General features: G+C 44.5%; 1 long non-coding RNA gene across 1 annotated transcript in view; it reads left to right on the top strand.

The window, feature by feature from the left end:
• LOC139295693 (uncharacterized) overlaps window positions 1-21818 on the top strand; it is a 47000-nt gene that overhangs the window by 23255 nt on the left and 1927 nt on the right. The window contains exons 2-3 of the long non-coding RNA XR_011598424.1: window positions 7813-7877; window positions 21555-21592. This is a non-coding gene — a long non-coding RNA (uncharacterized lncRNA). The remainder of the gene's footprint in view (window positions 1-7812; window positions 7878-21554; window positions 21593-21818) is intronic.

Consider the following 21818-nt stretch of genomic DNA (forward strand, 5'->3'; position numbering starts at 1 on the left):
TGGACATGAACTTTGGACAGATGCCTGACTTTATTGTCTTGACCAGCTGCATGTGATTTCATGCTGTAAGCCCTGATCTATCTTACTAGAAGCATCACACAGTACACTGTAGGTCTACATGTGTCATATGGATCTGGGTGTATGCTGGAGATCATAGCGGCCTAGCAGAATAAATCCAGTGCATAATACAGTGTTGCACAGCTGTTAGTTCCCCGATGTTTGCAGCACGTCTTTTGTCTGTGTTGCACTTAATTTAATTTTTATTTAAAAAGGAAAGATTGGGAAAGGATAGAAAGATTTCCACTTCCTTTTATGAGAGTCTGAAGCAGTTTAGGTCAGTAACCTCATTTTTAATTTCCACATTTCTGTGTACTGTGAAAATGTAGTGAGTTATTTATGAAATACAAATGAGCTTTTGCTTATTTCCTCCAAATATGTCCCTTAATGCAGGCAGAAAAGTCCGGACATAAAACATAACTTGTTAATATCTGCAGGAAGGCTGGCTTAACATCAGCATGCACAGATGTTTTGAAGGCTCAGTTACAAATCTTCGGTACCACTTTTTGTGCTTGGAAGGTCCTTTCTGGGTGAAATGTGAGTTTTTACATATCAAACAGTAACCAAAAATAATGAGCGTAATATCTTCTAAACAACAAGTGATTATTCTAAATAACCAGATAAATAAAGCGTCATCATCATTACAGTTCCAAGCTCTTCGTCTTATAAAGCTTGACAGTTAGTTCGCTGCCAGTTCAGGGTTTGATTGTCACTGTGCCAAGCCTTGAGTCAAACCTTTGCTTCTCCATGAGTTTCATGTTTTCTGGATGTAAAAAGGCAATAAAACTATTTAGGGCAGTATTTCCGATGCAAAATGGCATAAAGTAATTTCCTCAATGTGTGGTGAAGTTGAAGAAATGCCTAGATAATTCTAACATGTATTTAACTTGTAATGTTTTAGAATTGCTCCGGCCTCTTGAATGAATGGATGGTAATGTTTCTCATCGGATTATTAACACGTCTGACAGTTTTACCAGGTTTTTGACTCGAAGCAGTTTGGTTCCCGTGAGAAGTTCGATGTTGAAAGTCGTTGTTTGACCTAGCTGAAATCTGCACAGTACTCTCTGGACGTCATACAGATTCCGAGCGTGTTTCCGGACCTACTCAGACGGTGCTTAGGAAGTCAATTACAAGCTAATGGCCATTTTCATTGGAAGGCAGTGCTGATTCACCTGCTGATTTACCTGCAAGTCACCTGCTTTATTGGCCACAATAAGCGCTATGGACACTTCCTCCTATCTAGCGCCCAACTGTGAGCAAAAGGCATCTGAGCTCAAGCAGCCATTTAAAAATCATCAAATATTAATTCATCTCCTCCTTCCTTATGAGTTTTCGCTTATTGACTGGTACCTCCTAATTGTGTCTGATTGTTTTGCAAGAGCCTAATTAAGGCCTTGAATCGGCAATCATTTTTCCATAGTCCTACACTAATTCACGTAATTTCCAGTGTTCTTCTTCCCATTGTCAGGCGATTGCTTTGATAATGAGAGGTTGTGCAGAGGGATTATCTTTGGGAGAGCATTTGGTGGGGACACGCAGAGAAAAGGTATCATTATGATAACTGCCTCCTCTGCCTCCGTAATGAGAAGTCATCCTTAATGTAGTCGATTACGGTCAGCTCCTCTGGAGATAGCCTGTGGAAAATTATTTGTGCCATATAATGCTCAGAGTCTCTTTGAAATGTACACACCTGTCGCTAAGATCTCAAGGTGGAAAGAAGCAGAAAACTGTCTTTGTCTGTTTGGTGGAGTATACCTAGAACACCGAAGTGAATGTGTGCTGCTTCCTCAAATAACCTTCAGAGATGTACCAGACTAAACTTGGAGGAATCGTCGTGATACTTGAATAAGGCTATAAAAATGTTCGAGTGTACACTTTAAGTGAAATAATTCTGATTTTTTTTCATAAGGTATAATGGTGTAACCTTTTGTGTCTCTCTCAGTGCTGAGTGCTTTGAATGAGTTGTGCCTATGAGCCCCTTGAGTATTGGTTCACCTGCACTAATGTGCTGCTTGTGCTCTCCTGGTTTATTATTGTGTTATTTATCTAAAATGAACTAATAGCAGTAACACACGGCTCGGTGTCAGCCTCGAGATTAAATGGTGTTTTGCTTTTTTATTTAGTCAGGATAATGTCAAGAGCATTTGTCAGTTATCTCCACAAGAATGTCTTCTAATGACAGACCACATGAATAAGAGCAAATGTTAAAATCAAAACCATGCGCCTACCTACTCACGTGACTTCCAATGAGCGTAACATGATCAGAGAATTTATCTAAATGTCAGAAAGGAATATTTCCAAAGCTTTGCTGTCTTTTTAACATTGCAAATTATTGCAAATCTTAAAACAACAACTACCTACGTCTAAGAATCTCACCACGTAGGTTTTGGCATCCGTATTTTTAAAGCTGACCCGGAATATTTCATTTTCAGCCATGAAAATACGTAAAGAGAGGTAACTGTATCACACGACAACATTTGAAATGTTGACTGAGATTCATCACTGGTTTCTGTAGTATCTTTTCTGTACTGTGTACTTTTTAATTACATTTGATTTGAGGACAATGCTAACCTTATCTCTGTATAGTGCTAATTCCATCACTATGTAAATGCTAAACTAAGCCTTTCATTTCTCCATTGTTTTTGTCGTATTGCCTAGGCTGCCTGATAGGAGACAGCCGTAATTAAAACACAAGGCCAGGTCACGGGGTGAGCCGACACACACAATAAAAAGCTCCCCAAGATTCCAGGGCGAAGGTGCCACACAGTCCAATCCATTTTAATTGTCGTTTGAATTAATTTGAAAATGCTCGGGTCAATTAAGAAGATGCATTCCTCTGGCTGTGTGTAATGTCATATTCATCGATCCGTAGAGGTTACTTTATGCACTCATGTGCAGGATACATTTATGTTTCTGAAACTCCGCTGTTTGGAATTCATTAGGTATTGATCCCGTCTAGCGACGGTAAAAGCGCAGTCTGATAGCAGCCTTGTCTGAAGCCAGGTTATCAATTCAGTGCCATTCAGAAACAGATGCCCTTTTACTTTGTTATTGTTATGGATCAACATTTGATACCCCAGCAAAACCCCTTATATCCCTATCGCCAAGCGTCTTTAAATTAAGCCCAAATGAGACACCCTTTGTGCTCAGTGATAGAAAAAGATGTTTCTGCGTCTGGTCGGTGTAGATTTGGCCTCGGCGTGCTTTCTTGTTCAGAGTTAGTGTGAGGTTTGGTTGCCTCTGCACAGCCTCTTCCTCTCTTCTACTCTCTCGCAGTCTGATTCTTACCCTCCATCCATCCCTCCCTTGCGCGCTGGTTGGCTGTCGGTTAGTCAGCTGCAGCCAATAAGCCTTGGTAAAAATCTCAGTGTTTAGTCTGGTGCTAGGCAGCAGGATCAACAGACAGGTGGGTCAGGCAAAGTCATCGCCTTGGCTGGCTGCACGGCGAAGCTCTGTTAGCTTTTAAAGCAACATTACACCCTGGGTTAACATTATTCCTGTCATCCTAAACAGTTTAGTCAATATTTGTGAACATCAACGTTTCTCTTCTAAAGCCAGAATGCTGAGAAGCATTACTCTGATTTTGTAAAAAAGGGTCACTTGTTTCTAGTGTTTGCACCTCGCTGTTTTGTTCTGTAGTCATATTTTTTTCCTTGTGAATCTTGTTTACAAGTGGCTGAACACTGAGAAAGAGGGGCCAGACAAGGGCACAGTAAGGCTAGGCCTCTCTACAGTGTGCAGCCTCGACTCTCTCTTTCTTTGCCAATCATAATCTGCAGCTTTTTCCCCCCAGTATACGCAGAATAACTCAGGAAACAGAGTTATCCAAAATATTCTTTGCAGAATGTCAAATTTCAGCATTAGGGGGTTTTATTGTGTTATTCTTTCCTCAGCAAGTCGAGTCAAATACTGCAACGCGATGAAATGGCTGGATTGCTGTGTCTCTCATTAAATTGAACTGTATAAACTTCTGTCAGGATGAACCTGTTGACTGTTTTTTTTCTGTCACTGCTTGAGGCAACATTAAATTAATGGAGATAAGAGCTTTGAGCCAAAAATAACACCCAGTCTCTGGCGTGCCTGTGGAGAATAAAATAGCACAAATTATCGTCCTCCAGAGTTTTGGCTGCCGGTGTGCAGGGTTTTGGTAAAAATAACAAAAATGTATAATGTGTTAGTCTTTTAAGAATGCAGATTGTCAAGTGAACAACTGTCCATAGTTTTTTCTTTCACAGATCTCATTTCATTTTTCATCATAAGGACATTAAAAAATTGTCAGATTTGTTGGTTTTGTCCATTAATTATATAATGTTTGTGTTACTGGGCAGATGTATGTTGTTGTTATGGTATATTAACAGGGCATTTAAAAAAAACAAAACACCGCTGGCTAATATAACATAGCTTTTTCAGCTTTTTCATATCTGTGCACATCCAATGTGTTTTTTTGTGTCCACCTCTGCCTCTCCCTCCCCCACTGTATTACCAGGTTGAGTTGTCTGGCTGATTTTTCCACCATTGCACTGTCTGGTGTGCAATGGTATATCCCCAAGGGAAGTCCTTTACCGCCCCCCATTCTCATTTGAACTCTGACCCTGGCCTCCTGCCTTTCAGGATATGAAATGACCCTCTCAGTGGGAGAATGTTTTGGAGCTGTTGTAGTTGGGTGTGTTTCATGTGGGCTGGAGCAGATGAGGAGCATGGCAATTTTGTAGTGAGATCCAAGGGCTCTATTTTAACTATGCAATTGCAATGACTTGTGTCTTCAGACAACGAGGACGTCTCTGAGCGGACTATTTTCTTTTACATAGTGTGCTATGCACAAAAGGGTGGTGTGACATGGAATATAGATAGGGTGTGGTGGTTAATCACCATCTTCTCAGCCAGTCATAGCACCCGTCTCGCGTATTTAATAAACAGATGTGCCAATCATGGAGCATGATTAAAATGGCTCATCAGAGCGGTTTCTCTCAAGTACAAAAAATCATTTGGTTGTTCGTGAGATGCCAAGAGATCCTGTCCCCAGGATACCACCGTGTCCTACACCCACTGGTTTGCAATAATAGGAATAGGAATACAAGTTGTAACCGGCCAGTTTGATGTGCAGAGAAGCGCAGAAGTTTGTTCTGTTATTTTGCAGCAGAGAGGTGTTGACTGTACGTGATATAATCAACGTGCATGCATGTCCAAACTGTTTGTGCCTCTCCTCCCACATTTTTGCAAATGGAGTTGTGCATGGCATGAAAACAACAATGCAAGTGCCAAGATGTAGTAATGCTGTTTGCACCAGCATGAAAAAGAGATGTTACTGCTTGTCCTGGCCACCACACCAGTCTGTGGTCAATTTATTGTCTCCTTGAACCATCATAATTTACATTCTCTGCTTTTTCAAAATCAACCGTCGTACGTACACAGCAATCTGTTTCGGATCTGCATTTCTAACAGCAGCTACATCCTTACTCACTAAAATCAGATCATAAACACTAAATAACAAATAGAACTGTTGAGATATACACAAGGAGTATCTTAAATGCTGCCACTGCATGTCCTGACTATTTTATAGACGTGATCTATGTGTGGTGTCTCTCAACGCTTGGCGTGCTTGTTGTGCATTCAACGCACACTGTCATTACACTCTTATTAACTTTGGAGTCAAAAATTATGATTTGATTGTTATGTGTGCCGAAAAAACATTTCTACACACATTCTAAACAGACAGAGAGCTAATAAATCACAGTGAGAAAAGAAAACAAAGTGTCAAACAGCCTTTGACGTAGTTCTCCTGCTACGATCACAAACCGAGCCACTCTCCTATTTATTCATGGACAGAGTTGAGCAAGTATGGCAGATGCTCAACAGTTTGGTGTTAAATTGAGTGAGAGAGCCGGCATATGAGAGGCTCTCGGGGCAGAACTTTAATCTCGTCTCTGGTGGATACCTTGCTCTTTAGTCAGTCACAGGTCCATGACATATGCTTGCGTTATTGTGACAAACCACCTGATTGTGTTTGGCTACTGTTCTGGCTAAACGGCAGAAGTACACGACGAGGGAAAACATGTTCGTCTGCTGACGACACGAGAGACTTTATTCACTCACCGAAGAAAACAGGAATTTAAATGTAGTGTATGGGGGGGGGGGGGGGGAACAAGTGAATTATTGCATATACAATCACAAGTTCCTCGTATCTCCCAGTGCCCCCGTTCTCTCCAGCAAAGCCACTTTAATGAATTGACTCCTTTGATGTATTATGAATCTGATCTGCTGTTTGTGTTTGCTGAAAGGGCTCACGTGGTTTAGATTAATTGTGTTTTAAAGCAGATGCTTGTCAACTTGATTTCAGTCTCCAAATGTATTTGAATCAGGAGGTGCACTTGGAGTTTGTCACCTGCGTCCAGTTTTTTGCATTTACTCTGTCAAAAGAATTATGGCATCTGAGCTGAAATCTTAAGCAACCAGCACGCCCATAGAGTTGACTTTGGAAGGCACTAAGCATTCCTGCTCGACACCATATTAGCCCCTGCTTCTCCCCACCTCGGGGTGCTGGGCAGCCTGCCAGGTACAGGTTGCCATGACTCCTAACACCACCCTTTACACTGCCCCCCCCCCCACCCCCCTAGAAGGTGCCAGATTTTGGGAGGGAGGCAGGCCGAGCTAACGTTTTGATTTAGACAAAAGATGTCTTCACAATGTCAGCAGAATACTTACTGGGAATGCTGTGGCTTTCTGGTAGGAAATCATGTGATCTTTCCAGCTAAGGTTTTGTAATGGTGCCAGACGAGAGAGAGAGAGAGAGAGAGAGAGAGAGAGAGAGAGAGACATAGAGAGGGAGAAAAGGGGGAAACTTTGAATAATGATGCCAGCTAATCGTTTTTATCCAGTTTTTTTCTCCTCTTGTTCTTGTTTGTTTCGGAGAAAATGGCGGAGAGCGCATCGCTTAACTGAACCCGTACTGTCAGTGGGCTCAGTTTAGAAGTGCCCCTCGATCTTTTCATCATTCCTCTCATTACCAAACCCCCCCCCCAAAAAAAAACACTCGCTGCTCATTGCTCACACCCAGATAGAAAGTGTGGATAGAGGAAAATAGAGATGATAAATCAGACAGGATAGTAGAAATGTGGGTAAGTGGCATTTTCTTCTCACTTCAGACTTTCCTTTGTCGCACTGCGGCCGTAGGAATATTCCGTTGTTTGTGGCTCTCTGGCACTGGCACAGTTAATGGTAGCTGACCGTGGCATGCTTGATTACACTGGCATCCCTCTCAGGCTCTGCTCTCTGCTATCTGCGGTCTTGGCTAAGTTGAGCTAACCTCTCACCACAGCCACATTGCTGCTGGCCAGGAAGAGGACTGCTATGGCAATTCTGCGGGCTAGTTTGGGATAGCGGTCCACAACAGAGTTATGATTGTTATTATTATGGACTTCATTTCATATCTGGGAACTGCTGAGGCATGTGACGCTCCCAAACCGAGGCACAGCGACTTAAGAATACACAGCAATTTATGTTTGAACGATTTTTTTTTTTCCCCCCATATGGATCTGATGTTGTCAGAACAGTTACTGGCATGTTTTGTAACGTAATACTCTTCTTTTTCCTTTCTCACCATGATGCTCCTCGTTGGTTTCCTATGCAGTTTACCGATAGTGTTGCTAGTATTTCATAATGCACTGTAGCTATTACTAATTCAGTAACAGGCCTTAAAAAAAACAATAGTTACATACCATTGTGTGGTGTTGAAAACTTTCTTTTTCCTGTTTTTAGAGAGGCGAACTAAAAAGTGACCCCGGGGCAGCAACAAAACCCTGAGCAGGACACTCCCATGAAGGGTAAGTTATCACAATCCTTTCACCATCTGTCTGATGAACTGTCATTTTTTTGGGGGGTGATTTTCAACAAAGGCTCTCGCTGCAGTTTCTCTAAATGCCAGCCGAACTGAACTCGGAACCCTTTTGCTCCAGACTTTCGGCTCAGTGTCTCTGTCACGCTCCATATGAACGCTGAAGAACGCCTACGCTGTCAACTCATGTTCGGTACGCAGGGGCAAGACGTTTTGAGGTCAGGTCCTGTTGTTTGATTGGCATCTCTCCCCAAATGACACCGTCTGAGACGCGTCACACACATGTACTTTTATAGCTCTTTGTCACATTATTACCACTACTACATTTTTAGTCCTTTATTCAATTATTTTGATACTTTGGCCATAACCATTTGGCACAAACCCGTAGATCCGATCTTGTGGCAAATCTGACAGCACAAGCTCGCCTCTGTGGGTCTTTGTCATTGTGGTATGAACGTCGTCTTTTAACCTTTTTATTTGTTTTCTTTAATAACCTAGTTTGTTTAGGTGGTATGAACAGGTGGAACATATATATATATATATATATATATCCCATGGCAGTACATATTTAAAACATTATGTTGCTCTCATCCCAGCAATGCACAACATCTCTATTTGTGACATGAATTTAAACCTGGAACATGATGGTGACGATGCTTTGTGTTAGATAGGGACACAGTTATTTTGGCTAGAGGATGATATACTTGTTCAACGGATAGAGAAGGGGCGCTCTAGTTGAAAATGTGTGCATCCGGGTTGAGGTAGTAGGTTGTATGGTTTAGAATTACACCCTGGGAGTTAACTGTACAACCTTCTAGCTTTCCTTGGAGTACACGTATGACATCAATCTGTACAGATGATTGTTTTGCTTATAATGCAGCATGCAGTATGGAATTTCTCAATAGCATTGCCCATTATAATAGCTCTATGCAGGGTTAATGCTCTTCGTATTCATGTCATTTATGCCCACCTGAGGTTCTCATTTCATAGCTGACCTTTAGCCATGGTCAGCCTGCCTGCTGGGGGCTCAAGACCTCAAAACCGTTGGCTTGTGCTTGCTGTATTTTTAGACATAATGCATTGTGGTTAATCGGAGTAACCGCACTGCATCGATTGCATTATGGTGTCGCTGCAAAACACACAGAACAAACGAATGAGCAGCCGACTGTTTTCTTCCATCCGCCTGTCCTGTGAGGAGCAAGTGCAGGTTTATGCTGGTGTTTAGGCCAAGTGACATGTTAAAATTGTTCAACCAGCACTGTAGCATTTTGATCTACAGAGACTTTCTCGTGCTGTGGTTGTAACTGTTACTGTGAAATTCAGTATGTGAAAAAACAAAAAAAAAGAGAGTGTTAAAAAGTTCTAACTATGCTATATTTATTGTCTTATTTGGAATTGCCGTTTTCTCACTGAGGTGTAATTGTGTGACGGAACCTATTTCACACAGTGATGGCGTCGCTTTTCAAACTGTTGCTCCATCTTCGTGGCCTGGTATTACACCTCAGCCTGTTTAGTCAGCGTGGGGGCCGTGGCGTCTTCCGAGTCAGTCACATGTGAGCTGTGTGCCAAACATTACGATGCACAGATGGTTCGATACAAACACAGAGTATGAAATATAATAAACATAATAAATGTGACTTGTTCTGTTTAACAGATTCTTCCCGGTGACTGCCATGCCCTGTGACTTTACAGCATTGCCTTTTGCACATTACATTTAAATGTTTTTCAGCAGCTGACTCAGGTTCGATATATATTTCTCATAGATTTCGAGCTTTGATTGTCACACCCAACAGTATTTAAAGCTGTTGGCCCCAAGCTGCCTCAGTAGACCTCCGTAATGTTCCTGCTTTCCCAGCGTGGGAAAAGCTGAATGTTTATGCATTGTCTCAGGGCCTTGTGATATAGTGTCCGCGGTTCCATACAATGAGCATCTGTGATATGAGGTCTAGTTTCAGGTTGAAGCTTGCCTCGGCGACACTGAAGTCTCTGTTTACCGTAGACTTGTCCACTAGGCTGAATGTGTCTGACTTCATCTCTGTCTGGCACTAAGCCACAGCTTGTAAAATGACTCCCAACGCAACACGCGGGAGAAAAATGGCCAAGCAGATCAGCTCAAGATTTACCAGTTTGTTACTCTTCAGGGCGACTTGATTTGAAATGCAGCTTGAGGAGGAAACGTTGTGGTAATTTCTGCTGTAGTTCTTTATCATTGTGACAGTGTTGTTTTTCGGTTTGATGGACGACCCTGCTTTTGCGGCGTTTGGGGCCAGGGCTGAGTGGACCACCTCTCTGCAACCTTCGTCATTTATCCAATTAGCTCTTTGGTTTCAAGTGGTTGAGATTGCTTCTTTTTTCATGGTGTTTGATGCTCAGAGTTTCCACTGCACTGGCCTCATACTAAGCCAGATGTGTTGTTGCACTCTAAATTGAATGTCTAATCATTTACAGTCATCTCTTATTTGCTCTTCAGATTCTTTAAGATTCCCTTTGGCTTAAGGATTATGTATACATTACACCCAAATATGGCTATTCGTTTTACAGTAATAGTGAGAAATGTAAGCCACACTCCCAAAGCAACTTGTACAGCAAGGGACTAGCTTACACAGACTCTTAGTGTTGTTTTTTAAAATTTACATTAAATTAAAGTTAAATTCCTGAAATCACCTTGGACATGTGGAGAACCCTGGAAAACCCCTTACTTGTTTCCTGTTGGTGCAGCTATTGAATGGGATTAATTGGAAACAGCTATTTTTAGATAATCGGTAATCAAATCTGGAGTGATACTAACACCTCCATTGAAGCCCAGTCATCCTGCTCCGCCTCGCATCGCCAACAGAGTCACCGTCATCAAACAGGTTTCTGTGAGGGAATGTGATCCTGATAAATCCCTGGAAACCCAAGAACTCCTTTTATCTCCGATTTTCCAATGACAATGAGGATCACGCCTCCTCATTCAACCAAACGACACACAGGGTTCACATCACTGCTGCTCTGACCCACTCACATGAAAAATAGTCCGAATAATCCCGGAAAGTGGACAGTGTGTGGAGCAACATCGTGCTTGTCAGCTTCAAATGAAGAACTGGTGAAGGCAGGAACAAATGGAGCTGCTTTATTTAATCAGAAATATATGCTTTATTTTACAGCTTAGCTAAAACGAAGAGCCTTTCCTCCTCCCTAGCTATCACAACTTTAACAGAGCACGGGGAGGCAAGATGTGCCGTGCTAGAGTTTATTTTAAGAACTGTGATTTTCTCATCTTTCCTCACCTCTGAACCCCAATCGTTCCTCCAGATGTGTTGAGGAAAGCGTCGCTGCTGAGAATCCTGCTGCCTCAGCACTCCCCTGTCCAGCTGCCCAAGCAGCACAGCTAAAAGTCATTGGTTCCAGCTGGGCCTTCATTTATGGGATGGTTGAACAAATAAATTATGGGATTAGACAGGGGCGGTTCAGGCCGCTGATCTTTTTTTTTTTCTTTTTTTCTCGGTCTCCTCGGCTATAACAGCCCCTTTGAGGAGTCAGTTTTATTGAATTTGGTATGCTGCAGTCCAAATTATGTATAGCAGAAAGTGCTGGCAATGCCGTGAAGCTCGACAGTGACTCAGTGTCACCTGAACCCCAAATTCTATCAACGAGAAAACAACAAAAGCAGTCAGCCATATACCTAAACTGTGCGTAGTTTGGCCAAGAAATAACAATAGTATCTTTTCTTAAAAACACAAAACTGTGAATTCATTTTTCCAAATATCTTGTCTTCATGCTCGGCCAGTCAGCCCCGAAATGTATTGACTGCTCTCTCTTATTACCTGATCTTGGAAACCATATACACACAGGATTTGACCCAGCACACAAGCGTAATATACTTCCTGATACTTCCTTTTCCTCAGATGTTCAAGAGCCATCCAAATCTAACACAGGGAATGACACAAAATTCTTATGAAATCAGCCAATTGCCGCTTGCATCTGTAACCGCTCTGCGAGTAGTGATTGGCTTCTTGTTCTTGACGTCACCGACGGGTGGAGACCTTAGTAACAAATTGTCTGAGACCAGAACACTGTCAGTTCTGGCCAGACCGGTACTTTGGCTCCCCAACTCATAAAATCTCACTTCCCCATAATAGCGAGCAGCCTCGAGCACTATTTCTTCCCAAGGAAACATATTCCCTTAATGTGGTCGGGTTAATGGCAAATGAATAATCATAACACACCGATGGCAGACGGAGGGTGTCATTGATCTGTCTGGAGTCAGCCCCTCTCCGCCTGCTGCATCAGCCACTCTCCCCCTATTGATACGCTCTTGCCCCTTGACCCCTGGGACAGATCAATGCCATTGATTGGAGAAGGGCAGGGACAAGGGCAGGATCTGCTGACTGGCCCGACAGCTAGTGTGACAAGACATGATCGTCATTAATGTCCCGCTGGCTGGCTGGCTGGCTGGCAAGGCGCTGTGCATCACATATTTTCTGCCTCCTGCTCCCCTCCCCCCCTCCACCCCCATCTCCCTCCTCCTCCGCTCTCCTCCTTCACCCCTCCTACGTCTGCCGCTCCATGTTCCCATTCTGTGCTGCTTGCACTGACTGAGATAAGTCCATTGTTTGGATACCTGTCTGATGCTTGCCTGGCATCTGTGGCACAGATATGCATCTCCAGGCTGCGTGGGGATATTTTGAGCTTATTGTAGAAGAACGAACGGTGTCATAGCAAGTGTGTGCTGCATAATGTCTCTTGGCTCATTGTGCGTGCTACTTACCAATCACAATGGAGCCGGTCCTATTTTTGGGTGCTTTGAAAAGCTTTGTCCTGGTACAATTCAAAGTGAGTGAATTAGAATCTGCTTCAACTCTGTCACAACAACTTCTGTATTCTCTGATCGATGGCACATCCCACCCTACGTGCCCCGATTCTCAGCGCTTCTTTGAAAATGTGCCATTGGTACGTAGCAGCGACGGGATTGTGTATCTGCTATTGTACGCCGTTTGCTCTTGTGGACCAATTTCATCACGCCAACGGGTTATATTTCCAGTCTAGACTGGAAACGAAGACAGCAATGTTTGTGTGTGTGTGTGTGTGTGTGTGTGGTGGGGTGATGGGCGGGATGCGGCGACAGCGCCAGACTCCGCAGTGACACGGCTGTAATGGAGCTGATTGATCACCTATATGGCCGCCTGCTGGCCCCGCTGGCTTTTGCATACAGCAAACTCCCAACCCCCCCGTCTCTGCGTCACCGCCGCCATCACCGAGCCAATCTGCGAAGAACCACCATCCCCCATAGACTTCAACCTGGCCACGGTTTTGACATTGGCTGCAGGGTTTACATCTACACCTCTCCAGCGTGTGGCTCACCCCTGCTTCTGTATCTTTCTGTAGGATAGAAAGGTACCGGCGCGCTTGCCATCCTCGATGAAGCGACATTTTCCAATTCAGCCTTCTCTGTGTTGCAGCAGAGTTAAAAAGCTGCTGTTTTCCATTTGAATTAAAGGGCATAATCAATCAATGATAACATTTGCAGATCTCTCTCCCAGCCCCCTCTATGTCACACAGGGTCATAACCCTAATCTATCCAGGGTGTTGAAGGTGATTAAACTCGAAGATTAGAACAAGCTGTCAAGGGCAGATTTCATTCAGACAGGAGAATGAGAAAATGTCTTCCCTTTTCATAGCGTTGGTTATATAAAATATCCCGTACTACACAAATAAAAACATTTTACCACATTTACAGTCTCTTTTTTTTTCTGAAGTTTTAGGTGACATGAAAAGAAAATATGCCCCTGAAAAGTAAAATTAACTTTGAAATAAACACGTCACTTACCCTTTGTTATTTGTGATCCTGCAAGACCGTTTAAACAGTTTGACTTTAAATTGTGATTGCAGAGCTCAAATGCCTATTATTACATTTAATAGCAGATGTATATATGATTATATAAGTGTTCAGCTGGCAGTCCACAGTTCGGCGACATGGTTTCGATGTGTAAAGGCCCTCGGCCCTGGCAGAGAGACACGTATGTTTAGTTAGTTTCGAGGAAGACACATTATAGGTATGTTCATCTGCAAAATCATCTCAAATCGTAATTAAAAATGTAATTCTTGACAAACAGAAAATACGGGACCAGTTTCCAGTGATGGAGGAATTCTTTGACACAATACTTGCCGTTGCTTTCCTGTCTGCCTCGGACAGCCGTGTGCCTTACTCTGCTGCTTGCAAGCCTCGGTCACAATATTGTGACAGCGACTGTTTGTGTTCATGCTTGCACTGACCACATCGCTGTCTGTGTGACAGTTTGTGTGTGTGTGTGTGTGTGTGTGTGTGTGTGTGTGTTGGCTGAGCATAGCCGCTGTAGTGTCGCTCTGCATCCTGTGTCTTGCTTCTCTATTCAAGCGGCGTTGGGTATCTCAGTCTTTTTTTGGGGGGGGACGTGTGAGTTTGTCTGCTGTCGCCTGTGCTTGTGCTGCCAGTTCTGCCTGCGCACGCTTCCCTGTTTGTGTGTCGTCTGTCTCAGATGACTGTTTTGCATTCAATTTTGCATCACAGGCTATATCTGCTGATTAGTGTTTGTGTATGTGTTTGCATGCGGGACTGCAAGCTGCATTCATGTTACAGCCCGTGTTAGAAGATCGCTACAGTGCATCCTCCTCCGTGGCCAGCCGGTTCGCTGCAGTGTGTGCATGTGTGTGTGTGTGTGTGTCTGTGCGCCGCTGGAAAAGAGAAGAAATTGATCAGCACAGGGAGGAACGTGTTCACCAGCAAAGGCTGGATGGAGGGTGTGTGAGAGAGAGAGAGAGAGAGAGAGAGAGAGGGAGAGAAAGAGCGAGGGCTGTCGCTGCAGACTCCTGCTGCAGTATCTCACTTTGGGCAAGCAGCTGCAGACAGGGAGTAACAGACAAGCGAGACAAGCAGACAGGTACAGACCTGGTGTGATGGGAGGGGATGGGTGGGGGTTGGGGGTGTGGAGATAGTGGTAGAGGGCAGTAGGTGCTGGAGAGGCAGGGCTTGGGGGTGGAAGGGTCAAATGGGGGAGGGGGTGTGGGTGAGTGAAAGGTAGCGGGTTGCGGCGGCCGCGGCGGGAGCTGGAGGAAGCGAATGTTTTTGGCTTTTTTTTTCCTCCCCGGTGATGGCAGCTCATCATGTTGGACCTGTGGCGATAGAGGAAGGAAGGAGAGGTGGAGAAATAAAAGTAGAGGGTGTAGATGGCAGTGTCACGACATGGCTGATGTCCCAGTGTCTGGAGCAGGGAGGAGGAAGAGGAGGAGGAGTGGTAGTGCTGGTGGTGGTGGTGGTGGTGGTGGTGGTGGGGGGGGGGGTTAAGATGCTGAGATGGAGCTGACAATGCAAGCGCTGGGATGGAGCGATGCTCTGTGCCGGGGTGGGGTGGGGGTGGGGGCTATGGGGGAGGAGGGTAAAGGGGGAGAAGAGGCGTCCCACCTCACTGACCTGCGTCTGGCTGCAGCTTCCCGCGGACACCTTGGCTTCACCCACCCCCCCCCCCATCTCTTTCTTTTACCCCCTTTTTTCCCTTCTTCCACCGCTGCCCTTTTTCCCCCTCTGTTCTTCCTCATCCTCAGCTCAGAGGTGGATAACAAAAGGCGTAGTCAGTGGCAGACAGAGGAGTGAGCGTGCGAGGCAACGCGTCGGGTGGTGCGGAGCGTTCATTTCCGGAAGCCTCCACTTTGCCTGGCGTTCCCCAGAGAGAAGGAGACAGTCAGAGACATCTATCCGATTCTTTTTTTTCTTTCTTTCTTTTTTTTTTTTTTTTTAGTCTGAGGGGGAGGAGTTGTGAGGTGGGTGGCAGGACGGGGGGGACAGGGTGGAGGGGGTGGGGGTAGTCAGTGGTGTGTTTGGGTACATGACAGGCAAAAATGGCATGGGAATGTTTTCAATATTACTTTGTTAATATTCACTGCAGTTTGGCATTTTATGGCAATTAATGTCTGGATTCTTCGGTTCCAGCTCTGCCTCCAGCTTTTTTTTCTTTTAGTTTAATAGAAGCTGTTTTATGTCTGACTGAAGCTTGTTGCCTTTGACACTGACAACTTATTACGTGCCAAGCTCGCCGCCATGGCGGCAGAGTTCGGCAGGTAGGTGGTAGGGTCTGGCTTCAAGGGTGTTGCAGTCAATGTGGAGCTGGACCTGTGTTCCTGCCACAGAGCAGAGCCTCGAAGCTCCGTGTATTTTTACTTGACATCTGACCGAATGTTGTCGGTGTTTGCCCCTGCGGTGGAGAGCCAGAGGCTGACGCTGCTAGGCGACTCTCTGCGTCCATCAGTCAGACGGACCGTCCAACTGACGGGTCCGGGTCCAACCGTCCTGGAAGAGAGAAATGTAGACTGATGATCAGCCGACGCTCTTTAGGACAAAGAGGCGAGCCTGGCTGCTTGGCTGGGGGGCTTTTCCTTTTCCAGCACAAAGGCTAGTTAGCACAGAGCAGGCAGTGCAGGCTTGTCTGTTTGTCTGAGCCTCTGCCTCTGCTTCTGTCTGGGTGCTGCGATGAAGATCATTTGTCCAGCAAATTCACCTCTTTGTCTTTGTCATCTCTGTTCTCTTTTGCTGCCGCTGTTGTTATCTGGTGTCTTGTGGTATTTAATGCGTGTAAGCATTTGTCTGAAAATGTTTCTACCTTTGCATGTCTTTGTGTGCACAGGGATCAAGCTGAGCCTTCTGAACACAATAAGTTACCTGCAGTGGAGGAAAAGGAGGACGATGGGAACCGTTTTCTCTGTCCAGGGCACAGAGCCGCTTTGTTTTTTTTTTATTGCAACCCGTGCCTCATGAAAGACAGACACTTTATGGCTGTGGGTGCCTTTGGGCAGAAATTGGGTACTTTTAAGTGGAACTGGTCGAGGAAGGGATGATGTGTGTGTGTGTGTGTGTGCTTGTGTGTGTGTGTGAGGCAGAGAGAGAGAGGGAAAGGTGTCAGTGCCACTCAGTGCCCTGCAGCTGACTGCGGCTCCTCAGTAGACTCTGTCGTACTTCACCTGCTCCCTGAGACCCTAACTTGTGAGCTCTCTTGATAAAAAATCACGGGTTAGGCTCTTGGGACGCGGGCGGAGGGCACAATCGACTTTCTACCGAATGTTCCAAGGGTGGAGTCGGAATGAAGCACCAACTGATTTACCGTTAGAAATGTATATATGGTAGGGACAATGTAGGGAAGGGAAGAGGAGTTGCAACATGAAAAGGGAGAAGTTGAGTGCAATAAATGTTCGTAGGATTTTTGTTTGATCAGCTCCTCCGTCACATCATTTATAAAGTGTTAAGTAAACTGTAGCCCTGATGGAACTGTATATGTAGGAATGTGCATGTTTGGTATAGCCGAAATGTTTTGTTTTCCCCAAAAATTCATCAAGAAAGCCTTTTCGCGATCGCAGCAGTGGCATCGCTGCAAAACCGAAACGCTTGTCTGCGCTGCGCCGTGTTCTCCACCGACATTGTAATCTCTCTTTGTGTCAACATCTTTGTTTGAATACCATTCGAGTAACACATGATCTGATTAGAAATGGCAGGACACCAACCACTCCAAACCACCACACCCCAGACTGATGCTGATTAACCCCTGTCACCACTGCAGCACAGTATCGCAGAGACACAGCCAATATATTTGATCCTCCATTACCAAGGCAGTCGCTCTGAATTTGATCACTCCAGCTCCACTCAGACGCTACAGGAGCTGTCTGTGACTAGTGCCACATCTGCCGCTGCTGTTTTACTCATTGTAAAACGAGAGATTGTGATACACAGCTTTTACAGTTTTGGTGTGGGAACTCAATCCCTTGCCAGCAGCAAACTAATTTCTTTGTTTTTGCACATTTGTACACATTCAGTCATTTCAGTAATACTTCTTCATCACTTTCAACGTTTCTCAGCCAGCTATCAGAAAGTGCTAAAATTATTTGAGAGTCATAATATTGTTTTCCAAACTGATAACAATTCGCTCAGAGTATTTAAAAAACAAGTTCCAACTTACCCACTAATTTACAAATATCAGGAATCCCCAGGCTACAGGCAAATATGTATTATTATCACTATTACAGAGTAGTTATTTTTTTCTAAACAGAAAAAATTTTAATAGTAACCAGATTGGTTAAAAAAATTATATTTAAAAGACATTTGCATTAAATTGCTTACTGTGTTAAAATCAGAGAACAGCAGACAGAAATCTTATAGTACCTTTAAATAAAAATCAGTGAGCACATTTTTTTTAATGTTCCACTGGAATTTTGTGGCTCTCTTAATTTGGTAAATTCTGTTGAAAATGGGCCATTGTCCTGAGCTATCACAACCAAATTGGTTAATGGTCTGAATCAATATTTAAAGTGGAGGCGCAGGACGACTCAGACAGACACTATCATTCAGCAAAAAGACAAGATTGAACATTGAATAGAGAATGAAAATATTGACGCGGCCTCTTATGAACACGACTAAAGAAGTGCAATTACAATAAATTAGTTCTTTTCCTCTATGCTATTCAAAGGTGTGACTCCGTTCACCATTACAGCTTGACCTGGTTTTTAAACTTTCAATTTTTCCCAAGGCAGCATGCTTTTCTGAAAACCTAATTTCTGCTAAATTACCCATATTAGGAATGCAGTTCAAAACAATTGATTTTCTCTCTAATACCCTCCTCTCCATCTCTCTCCCAGTCTCCAGTCTCCCTCTCTCCCTAATTATGTTTTTTTTTTTTTTTTCCTCCCTGTCTCCCCATTTGGTTTCATAGTGAACAATGCCGATGCCAACTAATCAGTCTGTGCCTATGCCACAGAGCCCCCAGCAACAGCTGAAGGAGTGCCATGCCCCATGAATACCAAACAGCCAGGCACAGTGCGACAAGTGCTGAGCAGTCAGACGCAGCACAGCCAGAGCGGAGCTGGTGCCCACAAAACAGCCAGACAGTTTTATTAGGGTCTGTCTGACACGCAGCAAAGTCTGGCAGCACCCGAGCCCACTGATGAAATCCTCACCGCTCCCCCAACAGTAACAAAGCAGCATGCTCAGAGCAATCCGCCAAGGATCCAATAAATATCACCCCGTTAAAATCAGCTACCGGCTAGTTGGTAACTCCGCTGAACGGGGAATACAAAAACTTTGTTCAAAGTCAAACTAGTTCTCAATACGCAACTGCTAAATTGATCTCTAAACATTACACTGCATGTGACGCATCAGGGGAATAAAGAAATCTCCTTCAGGGGAAATTCTGTAAAAGCTCCTATTTTGTTGACTTGGGGGGGGGGGGGCATAACGTTCAGCATAACGTTTAGGAAACTAAGGTTGCGTCTTTTGTTTGCTTTCCTGCTAACTTGGTAATTAATATTTTCGGAGGAAATGCAGAATGAGAATCCTGCCTCATTTTATCGATGTCAGTCAACTGTGAATTACTGGAGTGTACGAAATGTGAATATATTTGTGAGAGGAGTGCTTGTAATTTTGCTTTATCCTGGAAATAATTCATTTTCTGAAATCATTTGATTCTGATATAATAAGATAAGTCACAGTGAATCTAGAAGTGGTTGTCAAGGTCAAATTGCTTAACAGCAGGGTGCAATATTAGCTTCTTTTTTTTTTGTCCTTCAATAAAAACATTTATGTGCTGTGTTTGCACGGAACCAATCAAACTATTTTACTGAAATGGAAATTATAAATCAGTGACAATTTAGACAGAAAAAACAAGCAAGTGAGATGTTACAATCTGCTCAGAAACTGAACTCGTGGAACTGAAGCAGAAATTCAGCTTTAACTAATACAGTGCCTCCGCAAAATGTATCTAATAATATAAATATGGCGTCATGCGCTTTTGTCATGAGATGTCCTAAATAAAGAGCATTCCCTATGTGGCTTCTGTACTCAGTTAGTCTTCAAGTTCCTGCAGGAAAGATTGATTCAGACCTTGAATAGGTGTAGATAAACCAAAGGCTCCAGCTGATGGACCCGAGTGTGTGCGAGAGATTACACTCCATTGTTCAGAGGTGGTCATGTAACACACTGCGCTGCCACATCGCCCCCCGATAAAAGTAATAAGGACAGATTAACATTTATCCCCACATTTGGATTTGGGCTCGAGCTGACATGGAAATCAGATGGATTTAGTGAATTAGAGGGCTTGGTTTGGGGTTTTTTTGTGCTTTTTTGTGCATTGATTGTCAGGTTGTGTTGTCTGGTGAAGCTTAGTGTTCAGTGGATCTCCCATCGCAGTGGGGTGGGGGAGGAGGTGCAGGTGGGAGGCGGGGCGTCAGGTATGCCTGATAGAGGAGCAGCATGGAATGGAGGGGGGGGGGACAGGGGTGGGGGGCGTCTGAGTTTCCAGACACTGCGGCAGGAGGCCAGACAGTCACCTGAACACACACACACACACACACAGAAGTGTGCCTATGACACCACACACATGCACCCGTGCAAAAACATGCACGCCTTTTCTACACACAGCCCCCCCTCCTAAAGCCTGCACTAAAACCAATTCAGTTCTGTTTTTAATTCAATCAAGGGCATACATCGTCATGCCACTCGTAATGTAATTATCCCTGTGCATCGAAAGAACAAAAGTTTCTTTATTATTCTCGGGGCGACAGGGGGGAGAGATAAACTCCATTAACTTTTTCAGATTACAGTAAGTGCTGTGGGAGGTGGGGGTGTCAATTGAAAGGACGGTCGAGCTGCTCGAGGATTTTCACGGCGGGCCTGTGGGCACGGAGCAGGAGTCTGGAAAGTGGGGCTGATGATTGAAAACCAAACAACAAAGCTCAAAGGGAGCAGACTGACGGCCTGGCAGGCCAGAGGTCTCAGCCTCAGCCAACTGGAATGCTCTCAGACCTGGTTTGCTGTGTGTGTGTGTGTGTGTGTGTGTGTGAGTGTGTGTGTGTGTGTGTGTGTGTGTGTGTCTGCTTGCGCATGTCGGCATTGCACATGTGTGTTTGCATTGTCTAAAGGTCCTCAGTATTTGAGGATGCATCCCCCCTTGCCCGGCTCCCTCCCCAGGTCCGCTCTTATCTCCCCTTCTCTCTCTGATCTGTGATTCACTTCGGAGGCGTTGCCAGGGAAACCTGGTATCTGGCTAGCAGCTTGATGGAGTTATTGAACTGTAACTGGCTGGGATAATTATGCTCTGTCTTGCAGGTTGGCTATCCAGTGGCTGGGACTTGAATGTGACCTATAGCGGGCCCAGCGTTGTCGCCACAGGCAAAAGCTTTTAACCCCTTGGCCGCCAGACAGTTGAACTGTTGCAACTTTGGTGGAGAGGCCCCCGTCAGAGTTTATACTTCCAGCCTTTGACTCTTCCTTTTGTACGCGGACGCTGCGTCAGTGATGCAGTCAGTCATTTTGTCAACTGAAGATTCAAATCGGTTGACTTCTGGTTCAAACTTCTCACTGTAACACCTGCTCAGCTAGCCTCGTCACATTCTGGTGGTTTGCTTTGTGTCCCTGAAAAAGGTCATGACCACAAATGCCTAGTGTGTCCTCGCGTGCGTCCGCTCAGCAGGTGGACATTTGGATAATCGCAGCGCGTTTACTGTGATGTTGTCGGGATCGTCTTTGATCAATTCTGCTCCATTTTGCTCTCTCTTTCAAGTTTTCCAGAGGGATTTCCCGTCCTTGTTAAGGCAGCGAACATGGTCAACCCTCCTGTATTTTCTATTTTCCCACACTTATTCTAAATTGCTGTCATTATCTCTTCTTGTCTAGGAGCCCTGGCAATTGTCTGTCTTTCCGCGCCCTCAAAGGTAAGACAAATCACAACTCGCACTCGCAACACGACAACAAATTCCAAAACGTTATTTTTCTGGTCTTTTTCTGTGTGCTCCGTTTCGTCAGAGTGGAGTGGAGGATAGGTGTTTGGGTGCACGGCTGCCTTGTTTTGCTCGCACACTTGCGGCAGCAGAGTGAGTCAGTAAAAGTGTCAGACTGCAGTAACAGACGGCGTGCGCGAGATAATTAGCCCGGAGTCAT

Source organism: Enoplosus armatus, chromosome 13 (assembly GCF_043641665.1).
Source record: "Enoplosus armatus isolate fEnoArm2 chromosome 13, fEnoArm2.hap1, whole genome shotgun sequence".
Taxonomy (NCBI): domain Eukaryota; kingdom Metazoa; phylum Chordata; class Actinopteri; order Centrarchiformes; family Enoplosidae; genus Enoplosus; species Enoplosus armatus.